At 37.2% G+C, this 13,785-nt stretch overlaps 1 protein-coding gene across 11 annotated transcripts in view; it reads left to right on the forward strand.

Annotated features, from left to right (window-relative positions):
- The window catches only part of CHST9 (carbohydrate sulfotransferase 9), a 287,688-nt gene that overhangs the window by 193,500 nt on the left and 80,403 nt on the right, over nucleotides 1–13,785 (forward strand). For 2 of the 11 annotated variants that reach the window (XM_058438531.1, XM_058438528.1), the window contains exon 2: nucleotides 8,917–9,015. The exons of the other annotated variants lie outside the window; for them this stretch is intronic. The gene's annotated coding sequence lies outside the window, so the exon portion shown is untranslated. The remainder of the gene's footprint in view (nucleotides 1–8,916; nucleotides 9,016–13,785) is intronic. 11 annotated transcript variants of the gene reach the window in all.

The following is a 13,785-nucleotide window of genomic DNA, read 5'->3' on the forward strand; positions in this document are numbered from 1 at the left end:
TGTTTTTATTTTTATTTTATCCATAGACTTCCCTTAATATTTAAATAATAATAACTTTACTACTACCAACTCTGTTATATTTTATACATTATAATACTTAAAAATCCCTGAAAGGTAGGTAATTTTGACCTCATTTGTTAGAATTTAGAAAGTTAAAGAGAGAAACATAACTTTCTCAGGATATACAAAATGATATAGTGAAATTCTTTTTCTTTCACCAATTTTTTAATATAAACTTTTAAATGTTTTGTTTGTTCTATTTAAATTTAAAATTAAATATTTAGTTTCATCTTACAAAACATGTAATTACTTTTGGAAATGCATTTTATAAGACCCGGTAAAGTCAATATCAATGATATGGACTAAAAATCTAATATCATGCTTGGAACACAAGTTTTTAGAACACACTGCATCAGTGATGCTATTTACTTTGAAAAATGAATTATAGTATTATGGACTACATCCTTCCAGAATCGATTTTGAAAATCCAAAGTTGAGTATTTTAGAAGCTATAGTTTAATATGAATTGAACAGGCAAATAGTATTTTTATTTTTAAAAAGTAATAAAAATGATTTCAGAAAGTTGTCACAGTCATATTTATTACCTGCTCCATGGCTCCGAACCATAAATCGACAGCTATATCTGAAATGTAAGCAAATACTGTTTCATATAAACGTGGTATAAGCATTTTCAAAGCTTGTTGCACAATCTCATTATTGTGATCTGTTATTGCTTTTCTTCCCAAGAGAAAGGCTGTCCATCCTAATTTAGTATTGAATAAGTGATTTTTATTATGTTCTCCCAAGTGAAAAGTAGCTCCAATTCTTTCAACTGAAATGATAACCAGAATGACTTAAAAGGAAATGGGGCTGGGGAATTGTGGAACCTCCTGCTACCCAGAGAAAAACCCATCGGTGCCATGGACAATGCACCTCACTGTCCCCTGAGGGAAAGAGCGTGGCCTCAAAGGTCCTTCCCGGATGCTGCCACATGATAGCTAGAGACTGCCAGCATTGACAGGAAATTCTTTCCCATTTGGTATGAATGAAAAAGAACACTACAACATAATAGTCTGATCTGGATTTCTTTTTTTTCCTTTTTTTTTTATTGTTGTTGTTTTGTTTTGTTTTGAAACAGAGTCTCCCTGTGTCACCCAGGTTGGTGTGATTTCAGCTCACTGCAGCTTCCGCCTCCTAGGTTCAAGTGATTCGCCTGACTCAGCCTCCCAAGTATCTGGGATTACAAGCACACACCACCAAGCCCAGCTAATTTTTGTATTTTTAGCAGAGACAGGGTTTTGCCATGTTGGCCAGGCTGCTCTCGAACTCTCGACCTCAAGTGATCCTCCCACCTCAGCCTCCCAAAGTGCTAGGATTACACGCATGAGCCATTGCACCCAGCCCAATCTGGATATGTTTATACTCTCATTAATACTTTTATTTCTTTATTTCATCTTTCATATTATTTATTCTCCTTGTCCATTCATTGATTATCAAAAATTTTTAAATATCCGTTTTGTGTCTATCTCAGTATCAGATCCTGGGATTGCAGTAGCATAAGGTTTATTCCCTCAAAGGGGATACAGGAGTGCAAACCAGTGAGTGAGATGCAGCGATACAGATGCCAGAATAAAATATGAGCAGGGTGCCAGGAGGGCACAATGGAGAGAGCCACGTCAGACTGTGGGGAGTGTGGAAGAGCTCCATGCCCATCACCCTGTGCTGTGTCTCAAAAGATGAGAAGCTGTTCTTCAGCTGGGATTTGGTGTTGGGCCTTTCAGCAACAGCTGGCTGTGACTGTTGACACTGCTCCTCCTGTTGATGACAGAACAAAAAGGATGCAAAATAACTAGCTATGCAGAATGGGAATTCAAAATAAAAATAATGCTTCTTCATAGTCCCACATCATATGCTATGGTTTAGAACTGTGTGCTTTGTGGCAAAAATTAATGGCAGAGAGTATATGCAAATGGCCCTATACAGGCCCTGACTAGAGGCCTGTGGCAGAAATTTATATTAGGCCCGAAAAATCATGGTTGATCCTTATTCCCAGGCCTTGAAGACAGTGATATTACCCAAAACATCTTGTTAGGTAGTATAGTAAAGTGGTTATGTGCTATTATAAAGGGAAAGTGATTCGCAGTTGGAGATTAATTTTAAGTGCTATTCTATGGTGGTGTCATAGAATGGCCACCAAGCTACAGGATCACATTTATCTTAACCCTTTCCTTATCAAAAGTTTCCAAGTCCATTTGCAGAACTCTTTCCCATGGCATTATTGTCTAAGATGCAAGTCAAGACATACTTTTTACATGCAGCTTAGCTAGAAATCTTGCATTGTGCAGATAAATCTCATCACTACATAGTGGTTTCTCCTCTAATTCCATGCCATGGGATCCTCTTCAATGAGATTATGTAAGAAGAAGTAACCAAACCCTCACAGATGGCTTAGAAAGATGGATTACATTATAACTATTGTGTTTAGAATAGATAATATAGATATTACTGGAGCATTTTATTTTATAGCTCAGGATTATACTACTAATAATAACACTTTCTCTACTTAGAATTTTGTTTGCAGTTATATGCTGGAGAATTACTTATTTTAAGAAAGTTGTTCCACCTTTCTGCATGATCACCAACATTTATTGATTAATAGCTGTGTGTGGATCCTAAGCACTCTATAGCCCTGTCAGTAACATCTGCTGTTATTCCCTTTTAAAGATGAAAAGGTGGAATTCACAGAATGAAACAACACACCTACGTAGCTAGCAAGTAGTAAAGCAAAATTGGAACTCAGGAGGTCAGAATTCCAGACCCATGCTATGACTCATTGTGCTAAGATGTTTAAAATACTAACAAAAAATACTGTATATTTTTCTGATAGTTGTGGGACATCTGTTTAAAATACAAAAGATTATTGCTGACGATAGAGGAAATATGGCCTAAATCAACAAATGTTCTACTGCTTTTCTCTGACAAGCAGTATAGAGTCAAATTAAGAGATTAGGCATAGTTTAGGTACCTGTATATACACATAGATATAGCATCTGATGTTAGATTACACACACACATGCATGCAGCCATGCATTTCACATACATGCACACCGTGGAGGGACAAGAGAGTATTTTGGACAGAAATCCAAGGCGGTACTTTAACTAGAGTCTGTATCCTCTGTATAATCTGAAAATTATGAAACTGCCCATTCTCTAACATCCTTTGGGGCAACTATCCCCCTTCCTGCCTTGCAGCCTCTCCAGCCCATGGAGTTCGGTTTTGTCCTATATGGAAGCACTGCTACCCTAACTGTTAACCAATGATTATAAAAGCAATGAAGAAGAAGAGGCCTTTCCTCTCCCTCACATCCTGCATGTACCACACACTTTTAAACAACCAGATCTCTCAAGAACTCACTCACTATCATGAGGACAGCACCAAGCCATTCACGAGGGATCCGCTCCCATGACCCAAACACCTCCCACCAGGCCCCACCTCCAACATTGAGGGTTACCTTTCAACGTGGGATTTGGAGGGGACAAAACATCCAAACTATATCAATGTGTCTAAAGCCTTCCAATTAAAAAAAATGTTGCTGACTTGGAATCATGTTTACAGTGTATAAGTTGTAAGAGCATAAGTACAAAGAATGAGAGTGTAAGAATGGTGCATGATAGACTACCCTGGGTATCACCCAGGCCTGCCCACATCATCTTGGATGGACAGGGTAGGTGCCTGAGCACCACGAGAAGCAGATCATGATGGACTCAGAGATTGGACCAGACCCATTCCTGGCTTATAAGACATGTGAGCAATGAGTAAAGAATCTGGCTCTGTCATCCAGATGGGCATTTCATGTTAACTATGTAATTTCTTATTGCTGACACTATTAATTTTGTAATTCTTGAACTTTTAGCTCTCTCTTAAAAGGGAAACTAAAATTGCAGCTGATTTTTTTTTTTCAAAATTCAGCCCAAACTAAATTATTATAGAACTAAAATATAAATCAATCACATTAAGATACACAATAAGCAATTTTGTTTTAATAATAGAAAGACAAAGCAAAGCAGTCTTTCTTTTCAGGTTTGTTATTGTGTTGAAAACTTTCATCCTAGGTTTTTCATCTCAATTTAAAGGTGTTAATGAAAGTTTTCTGAAACTGATTTTTGAAAACACTTGCTTATTTTTCATGTATCCCAAGCTACAGCTTGAAAAGGAAAATTTGGACTGACATTTGCAGGCTGAGCTTGTATTAGTTATCAACTGCTGCATAAGAAATTATGTCAACATTTAGCAGCTGAAAACAGCAGCCATCTATTATTCCACAGTTTCTGTGGGTCAGGAATCCAGCCAGCTTAGCTAGAAAGTTTTACCTTGGTGTTTTCCTCAAGGCTGCAGTCATCTTTTTTTTTTTTTTTCTTGTTTGAGACGGAGTCTCGCTCTGTCGCCCAGGTTGGAGTGCAGTGGCGCAATCTCCGCTCACTGCAAGCTCCGCCTCCTGGGTTCACGCCATTCTCCTGCCTCAGCCTCCGAGTAGCTGAGACTACGGGTGCCCGCCACCACGCCCAGCTAATTTTTTGGGTTTTTTTGTTTTTTTTAGTAGAGACGGGGTTTCACTGTGTTAGCCAGGATTGTCTCCATCTCTTGACCTCATGATCCACCCGCCTCGGACTCCCAAAGTGCTGGGATTACAGGCGTGAGCCACAAGGCTGCAGTCATCTTGAGGGTTGCTACTTGCAGGCTCATTCATGTGGCTGTTGGCAGGTCTCACAAGCTCTGCTTCCATTTCAGTCACATGGGACCCTACGCAGGGTTGCCCAAGACACGTCCACCAGCTTTCCCTAGAAGTGAGCACTCGAAGAGACAGGCACCCAAGATGGAAGCCACAGTCTTTTCACAACCTAATATTAGAGCTGATGTCCTGTCACTCTGCTATATACTACTCATTAGGAAAGAATCAATAAATCCAGGCCAGGCACAATGGCTCACGCCTGTAATCCCAGCACTTTGGGAGGCTGAGATGGGTGAATCACTTGAAGCCAGGAGTTTGATACCAGCCTGAGCAACATGGTGAAACCCCATCTCTACTAAAAATACAAAAATTAGCTGGGCGCGGTGATACACGCCTGTAATCCCAGCTACTCAGGAGGCTGGGGCAAAGAATCACTTGAACCCAGGAGGCGGAGGTTGCAGTGAGCCAAGGTTGCACCACTGCACTTCAGCCTGAGCAATAGAGCGAAACCCTGTCCACCCCCACCCCCCAAAAAAGAATAAATCCAGCCCACACTCAAGTGGATACACAAGGGCATGAACAGGAGCTGCGGACCACTGAGAGCCATTTGGGAGGCTGCCTAACAAAAGTGTTATCAGAAATTAAAAGAGAAAAAGTATTGAGAAAGGGTACTGAGAAAATCGCTCTTTCTGGCTCTGTCTCCCTGTGTCTCTTTGTCTTTCTCTCTATCACACACACACACACACAACACAGAGTAAGCATCTGGCAGATCATAACTATTATGAATTAGGTCACTTGGGTCCTCAGAAAAATTATAAGAGAAAAGAAAAATGAAAAACACATTTCTAGCATTATCTTTTAAATATATACATTGATGTGTAAAATCTTTTCGGAAATCTAGTGTTAGGAACTGAGTTGTGTGCCCTCAAAATGTATATGTTGAATTCCTAACCCCTGTACCTCAGAATGTGATTGTGTTTTGAGATAAGGCCTATAAACAGATAATTATGTTAAAATGAGGCCTTTAGAGTGGGCCTCCATCCATTCTGACAGTCATCCTTATAAGAGGCAATTTGAACACAAAGAGAGACATCAAACCTGTAAGGGCAGAGAGGAAAGACTATGTGAAGACAAGGGGAGAAGAGAAAGAGGGCCATCCCCCAGCCAAGGAGAGAGGCCCCAGCATGAAACGTGCCCTGCCAACACCTTGTCCTTGGACTTCTAACCTCCAGAACCGTGAGGAATACATCTTTGTTTAAGCCCACAGCCTGCAGCATTTTGTTATGACAGCCCTAGCAAACTAATACAACTTGTTATTTTATGATCAGAGTCTCTCTGTGCAATCTCAGTTCACAGTTTCCAAATGGCCACATTTAGAACAAAGTAAGTGTTCTGCTTTGCTTTTACTTTACTCCAGACATAGTTCTAACTCTTTTATTTTTAAGATTGTGTGTAATTTTCTAAAAACAATTAAATTGAATATAGTCTTTCTGGTTTTCTTTCTTTAGTTGTCTTTCTTTTTACTCATTTATTATATTGCTTCCTCATTTATCTTAAGATAATATTAAACTGCCTTTACAGTGTCTTAGTAGCAATACTTGTGGCTTGACAGAAACCTTGGCTCTATGTTGGTAGCATAAAAATCACAGATGAAGAACGTTTCTTGGATTCTTTGGTTATTCTTTATGAGACAGTCATCAACATTAGTTTACTAATACCATTTTAAAACCACCTTCATTTCTGGACCTAAAAGTTCTGATTTTTCCCCAGACAATAAAATTTAAGGTTTAAACTCTCTTTAATTTCTGTGATTCTTCCTTTTTTAAAAAAAAAGCTCATGGTACCTAAGTATTTTTACTATGAAGTGGAAATACTCTGGGTTGGGACAGATTTAAACACCTGCCATGCTAAGCAAGATTAACCATGGAGAGCTCTGTGTGGATAGTCTGAGATTTGAATCCTCTAGAATTTACGAGAGACAGTTTAAACCATAAGGTGTCCCTCCCACTCCTTCCTATTGGTTGTCATCGACAGCAACATGGGGAGAGGAGAGTGGTGATTATCATGCCTAGTAGACAAATGTTCTTAATGAGTAGTTTGAAGTTATGAGATGTGTTTAAGTATTTGAGCTGCATTTAGGGTGTCTGCCTGCAGATTATAAGGAAATGAAAACTTCAACTAAACAAAAGAGCCTGCAAATGAATATTTACAGAAACTTGACTCACAGTGGATTTGCAAGATATATAAGTAAAAATGCCCACTTTAAACTCAAGCATAATTATTTCTCTTCTTGTTCTTTTTATTTAAAACTATTATAGTGGCTTAATGCTATTGCATTGCTCAAGAAAAAAATGCTATTGTTTTTCATTTTTCTGTCCTGTTCTCCTCCTTTTTCAGTATTAATGCATCATGTGAAATGTCAAACAGGCTATGTAGTCAATACCAAATATAAGGTCTGATATCAAGGCACACAAAATCACATTCCTTTAAAAAAAAAAGAAAGAAAGAATTTCAAAGCAATCCTAGCTTCAGTTCTGTCCCTTTAAGTCTGATTAAGGTCTGCTAAACAAGGGATAGTGATTGAAGTATACCTTTGAAGTGAATTTTTTCACACTCCAATCTATCAATCAACCAACTAAGTAAAACTAGTCTGTATTCATTTATTTATTCATCACATATTTAATAAACTTCTACTTGGTATCAGGAACTGTGCTAGGCTCAGGAGCTTCAATGGTAAATAAGAGAGTGTCAATCCCCACCCTCAGTGATTATAAAATCCTTTAAAGGAAAACATAACACTTTTCTTTTTCTCAAACTTTCTGTGTCCGAAGGCTCACTAGCATCTGTTTCCAGAATAGATGTGGTGTGATCTGTTCTTCACGTCACTCGCTTCTAATTCAGAGTGAGGGGCTGAGGCATCTGGTAGTAGAGCTTCTTGTTCCTGTGCCCCATCTTTGTGGATTCTGGGAAAGTGAGAATCTAGGATGTGTGGGCTCAGCCTCAAAGTTGGGATCCCCAAACATAGGAACAGGGTGGGATATGAACAGGAACATAAGTGACAGATAACAGCATCAATTTTTCCTTTTTTTGCTGGATCATTCCTTCACCACACAAACATGCCGTTTTTCCTCCCATCCTCAATATTCTCTTCTAACCCTACTTTCCCTCACAACAACTGCCCACTGCTCTGCCTCTTGCAGCAATGCTCTTCAAAGGAGTTCTTCTTGTCCATTCCTTCTCAAAGCCCTTCCACAGGGACTTTCACTTCCATCACTTTACAAAACTGCTCTGGGCCATCAATGAACACCCTATTACTAGATCCAGTGTTCAGGTCTTAGTCCTCGTCTTCATCAGACCTGTCAGAAACATTTGACACAGTTGATCACTCCCTCCTCCTCAGAAAACTGTCTTTGCTTGGCATCTAAGTCACCACCGTCTCCTGCTTTCACTGGCAAGTGCTTCTTAGTTTCCTTGCTGCTTCCTCCTGTTTCCCTAGTTTTCTAACACTGAGGTAGCTCAATGCTGTTTTGTCCTCTTCCCTCCTTACACCGTGGTAACCTTAGCTATTCTCATGCTGTTAATCATCAAATTCATATCCAACCACATCTCTCTCTGGATCCCAGCTTTATATATCCAACTGCATATTTGACATTTATCATTAAAAGTATAAGAAGCATAATATGTCCAAACTAAACATGTTTTTCAGTTTTCTTCCCATGAGTCTACAGTCTTCCACATGTCCATTGATGGCATCTTCATCCTTACTTACAGTTGTTTGGGCAATAAAACTTGGAATCATCTTTGATTCCTTTCTTTCTCTCACATCCCATATCTAATCCATTAGAGAATTAAGAGGACTCCACTTTCAAAATGTCAAGCACCACTTGTCCCCCATTATTGCTGCTACTGCCCTGGTCTAAGCCCCCATCATCTCTTGTTTGAAATATGCTGTAGCCTCTTAAGAAGTGACCCTGCTTTCTTTCCCTCTTATCCTATACTCACCACCGTCTAATCTCAACAGATATGTTTAAGTGATCATTTTAATATATAAGTGGGTTCAGAGACTGCATAGGTCCCCATTTCACACAACCTTACAAATCCCTATCCCCATGCTGCCAGATCTCAGCCCCAAGTTTTTCTCTGACCTTATTACCTTCTCTTCCCTCCTTTTCTCACTCCATTCCAGCCACACTGGGGAGGCAGCAAGCATATTGAAGAAAAATAAGATAGGCCTGAAGAGCAGAAGGAGGAAAGGAAGGGAAGAATAAAAGAAAACTGTGGAAAGGTAACAAGGCAAGGAACATGGGATTGCAATGGACTAGAACTTTCTTTTCCTCAACAAATTTGTGTTCATTTATTAAACACAATTTTCAACCAGTGATAATGAGCAAGACGCAAGACAGATTCTGCAGGGTGCATGAGGAATGAGACACAAAGGAATGAGGCACACATAGTCTTACAGGGAAGACACAGCAAACACCTAAATTACTACAGCATGCTAGAGAAAATTATACATGACATGAAACATACAGATAAAATGCGAAGGCCATTAATTAATTGATGGAGAGTTTTAAGGCTCACTACCAAAAAGCCATTGGCTACAGATTATTTTTGGAAGTGAAACATATATAACTTTTAAAGCAAAATAGTTTTTGGAGCATAACATACTTATAAAAAAGTGAATCCTAACAACCCAATACATTTTCATTCATGTAACCAGCATGAAGATCAAGAAACAAAGAGTTACTTGCACCCCAGAATCCCTCCAGCCTTCTTCCAATCACTAACACTCAGCTCTATGCCATTAGCTTTTAAAATAGCTTTATTGAAGTATAATTAATATACAACAAATTGCACATATTTAAAGAAAGAGTTTCCTCGTATCCCTTTTGACCCTTCCCTACCATCCCAATCACTGTCTGTCACAATAGGCCATTTTACATTTTCTAGAGTTTTATATAAATGGAATCATGTGGTATGTACTCATTTCCATCCGGCTTCTTTAACTCTACATAGTTATTGTGAGAATCATCAAGATTGTGGCATGTATCAATAATTCACTCTTTTTTTGTGGCTGAGTAGTTTTCCATTGTGTTGGATATACCACAATGTGTTTATCCATTCTCCTGTTGATGAACTTTTTTCTTTCTTTTTAAATTTTATTTATTTATTTACTTATTTTTTCAGACTGAGTCTCACTCTGTCTCCCAGGCTAGAGTGCAGCGGCATGATCTTGGCTCACTGCAATCTCTGCCTCCCAGGTTCAAGCCATTCTTGTGCCTCAGCCTCCTGAGTAGCCAGGATTACAGGCACCTGCCACCATGCCTAAATAATTATTGTATTGTTAGTAGAGACGGGATTTTTCCATGTTGGCCAGACTGGTCTCAAACTCCTGGCCTCTAGCAATCCAAAAGTGCTGGGATTACAGGCATGAGCCACCATGCGCAGCCTCGATGAATATTTGAGTTGCTGCCAGTTTCTGGCTGGCACAAATAATGCCACTATGAACATTTGTTTACAAGTATTTGTACGGACATTCTTTTATTTCTCTCGGGAAAAATGCCTAGGAAGGTTGGATAAAGGGTAGTTATATGTTTAATTTTTTAAGAAGTTGCCAAGCTATTTTCCAGAATGGTTGCACCATTTCATGTTACCATCAAGAATGTATGATATTTGCAATCCTTTACATCAATGACAATGCAGGTATGGTCAGTCTTTCTCATTTTAGCCATTCTAAATAGGTATGTAGGGGTATATCATGGTGCTTTAATTCATATTTCTGTGATAACTAATGATGTTGAGCATCTTTTCATATGCTTATTTGCCATCCCTATATCTTTCTTGGCAAAGTGCCTGTTCAAATCTTTTGTTCATTTCTTTATTCTATGGTTTGTTTTTAAATTAAGTTTTCTTTATGTATTCTGATATAATTCTTTTATCAGTGATATGCTTTGCATATATTTATCTTGGTCTATTCTTTGTCTTTTCATTCTCTTTATTTCCTTTCTTCTGCTTAATTTGGGTTCAATTTGCTCTCATTTTTCATGTCTCTTAAAGTAGAAGTTGAGGTCATTAACTTGAGACTTTTCTTTTTTTCTTATATAGGTGTTAAGCACTATAAAATTCCTCCTGGGTACTGTTTCAGGGACATTTTTAAAATTCTGATAGGTCGTGCTTTCATTTTCATTCATTTCAAAATTCATTTCATTTTCTCTTTGACCTTTGTGTTATTTAGATTTTCTAGAGATTTTCACATTATTGATTTCCAATTTAATTCCATTATGGCCAGAAAACATACGTTACATGACTTGAATACTTTTAAATTTATTGAGATTTGTTTTATGGACAAGACTTATGTTGTATTTTGTTAAATATTGCATGTGCACTTGAAAAGTGTGTATTATCCTATTGTTGGATAGAGTCTTTCTTAATAATCAAGCCAGTTTGATTAATGATGTTTTTCAAGTCTATTATAGCCTTGATGAGTATCTGTCTATTTGTTCTATTCTTTATTGGAAGAGAGGTATTGAGTTCTCTCACAGCAGTTATGGATTTGACTATTTTTCAATGGTGCCCTATCAGTTTTTGTGTCATGTATTTTGAATCTCCGTTTTTAGGGACATAAACACTTAGCATTGTTTTGTCCTTGTGACTTATTGTCCTTTTATTATTATGATATGACCTTCTTTATACCTAGTAATATTTACTTTGCCTGGTTCAATATAGAAACTCTAGCTTTCTTTTGACTGGTCTTATAATGGTATATCGTTTTTCAAACTTTTACTCTTATTTCTGTCTTTATATTTGAAGTGCCCTTTTAAAGGCAGAATATTGTTGTGCTATGCTTTTTTATCCAATAAACATAAATATCTTTTAATTGACCTGTTTACACCATTTATATTTAATGTGATTATTGATATGGTTAATTTAAATACTATCTCCTTGCTATTTGCTTTCTATTTGTCTCTTGTCTTCTTTGTTCCCTTTTTCCCTTTATCAGCCATCTTTTGGATTAATTGATTTTTTAATTATTCAATTTTATTTATTTTATTAGGTTATTTTTTTTGGTCATTCTTTTAGGGTAAATATGCATCATTAACTTTAGCAGTCTACTTTTAAGTTATATTATTTTAGTCCATTGTGGCTACTATAACAAAATGTCATAAATTGGGTATCTTATACACAATAGAATTTATTTCTCACAGTTCTAGAGGCTGGGAAGTCCAATATCAGGTTGAGCATGGTCAGATTCTAGTGAAGTGCCTTATCCAAGTTGCAGACTGCCAATTTCTCTTCGGGTCCTCACATGGTGGGAAGGGCAAGGAAGCTCTCTGAAGTCTCCTTTATAAGGACAGTAATCCACTCATCAGGGATCTGCTCTCATAACCTAATCATCTCCCAAAAGACCCCACTTCCCAATGCCATTACCTTTGGGGTTAGGTTTCAACATATGAGTTTGCAGGAGGTGGGGGAACACATTCAGATCAGGGCAGACATTGTACCACTTGGTGTATAATATAAAAGCTTTATAATACTTCCATTTTCCCCACCCCTATTGGTGTCATATATTTTATTTTTATATGCCATAAATCCCACAATACATTATTATTATATTTGCTTAGTCAATTGTCTTTTAAAAGGTTTAAATAACTTTTTTCAGTTTTTTTATGTTTATTGTTTTAGTCAATTTTGTGTTGCCATATCAGAATATCTAAGACTGGGTCATTTATAAAGAAAAAATGTTTATTTGGCATATGGTTCCACAGGCTAGGGAGTTAAAGCACATGACACTGGCTTCTGACAAGGGCTTTTGTGCTGCAAAGCATGGCAGAGAGGTCAAAGGGGAAGCAGACACATGCAAAGTGAGTCAAAACGTAAGGGATGTCTTGGTTATATAACAACCTACTCTCCCTAGAACTAATCCATTCCCTCAAGAACTAATTCAACCTTACTGGAGCTAGAACTGACTTATTGTCATGAGAACAGTACCAAACCATTCATGAAGGATCTGCCCCTATGACCCAGACACCTCCCACTCTGCCCCATCTCCCAACACTGCCACATCAGGGATCAAATGTCAATATGAATTTTTGTGGGGACAAGTAAATCATATCCAAACCACAGCATTTACTCACATGGCTAATATTTCTATTGCTTTTTATACCTTTGTATAAACACAGGTTTTCATTCAGTATGAATTTCCTTCTGCCTAAAGAAATCCTTTTTATTTTTCTATAAATTATTTCAATTTTTATATGTACACAAACATCTTTATTTAACCTTTATTTTTGAAAGATATTTTTGCTGGATATAAAATTCTAGATTGACAGGTTGTTTTCTTTCAGTGCTATAGAGTTGTTACTCAAAGATCTTTTACATGCATTGTTTCCAACAAGAAATCCTGTCATCTTTAATTTTGTTCTTCAGTATAAAACATGTCTTTTGTTCCTCTGGCTGTTTTTAAGATTTTCCTTTCAGTGTCAATTTTGAGGAATTTGATTGTGATGTGCATTGATGTAGTTTTCTGCAGATTTTCTGTGGTTGAGTTTTCTTGAGCTTCTTAGATCTCTGAACTTAAAGTTTTCACCAAAAGTATGAAATTTTCAGCTATTATTTTTCAGATTTTTAAATCTTTCTCTCCTCTTTTCAGGTAGTCCAATTACAAAATATTAGGCTGCTTAAAGTTGTCTGATAGCTCACTAATTTTCTTTTCTTTTTTTATATCTTTTCTCTGTTTTTGTTTTTGATCATTTCTATCGCTGTGTCTTAAATTTCACTAATCTTTGTCTAGTCTGATATTAATCATATCCTGTATAATTCTTTTGTCCCAAATATTCTAGTTTTTATCTCTAACAGTTTAAATTAGGTCTTTTTTGTATTTTCCATGTCTCTACTTAAATTTTTGGCCATACAGAATATAGTTATAACTCTTTAAAATATCCTTGTCTGCTAATTCTCATCTCTGAGTAATTTCTGTTTAAGTTGATTTATTTATTTTTCTGATTATTGATCTTACTTTCCTGCTTTTTTACATACCTTGTAATCTTTGATTAAA

Source organism: Hylobates moloch, unplaced genomic scaffold, assembly GCF_009828535.3.
Source record: "Hylobates moloch isolate HMO894 unplaced genomic scaffold, HMol_V3 SCAFFOLD_5, whole genome shotgun sequence".
Lineage (NCBI taxonomy): Eukaryota > Metazoa > Chordata > Mammalia > Primates > Hylobatidae > Hylobates > Hylobates moloch.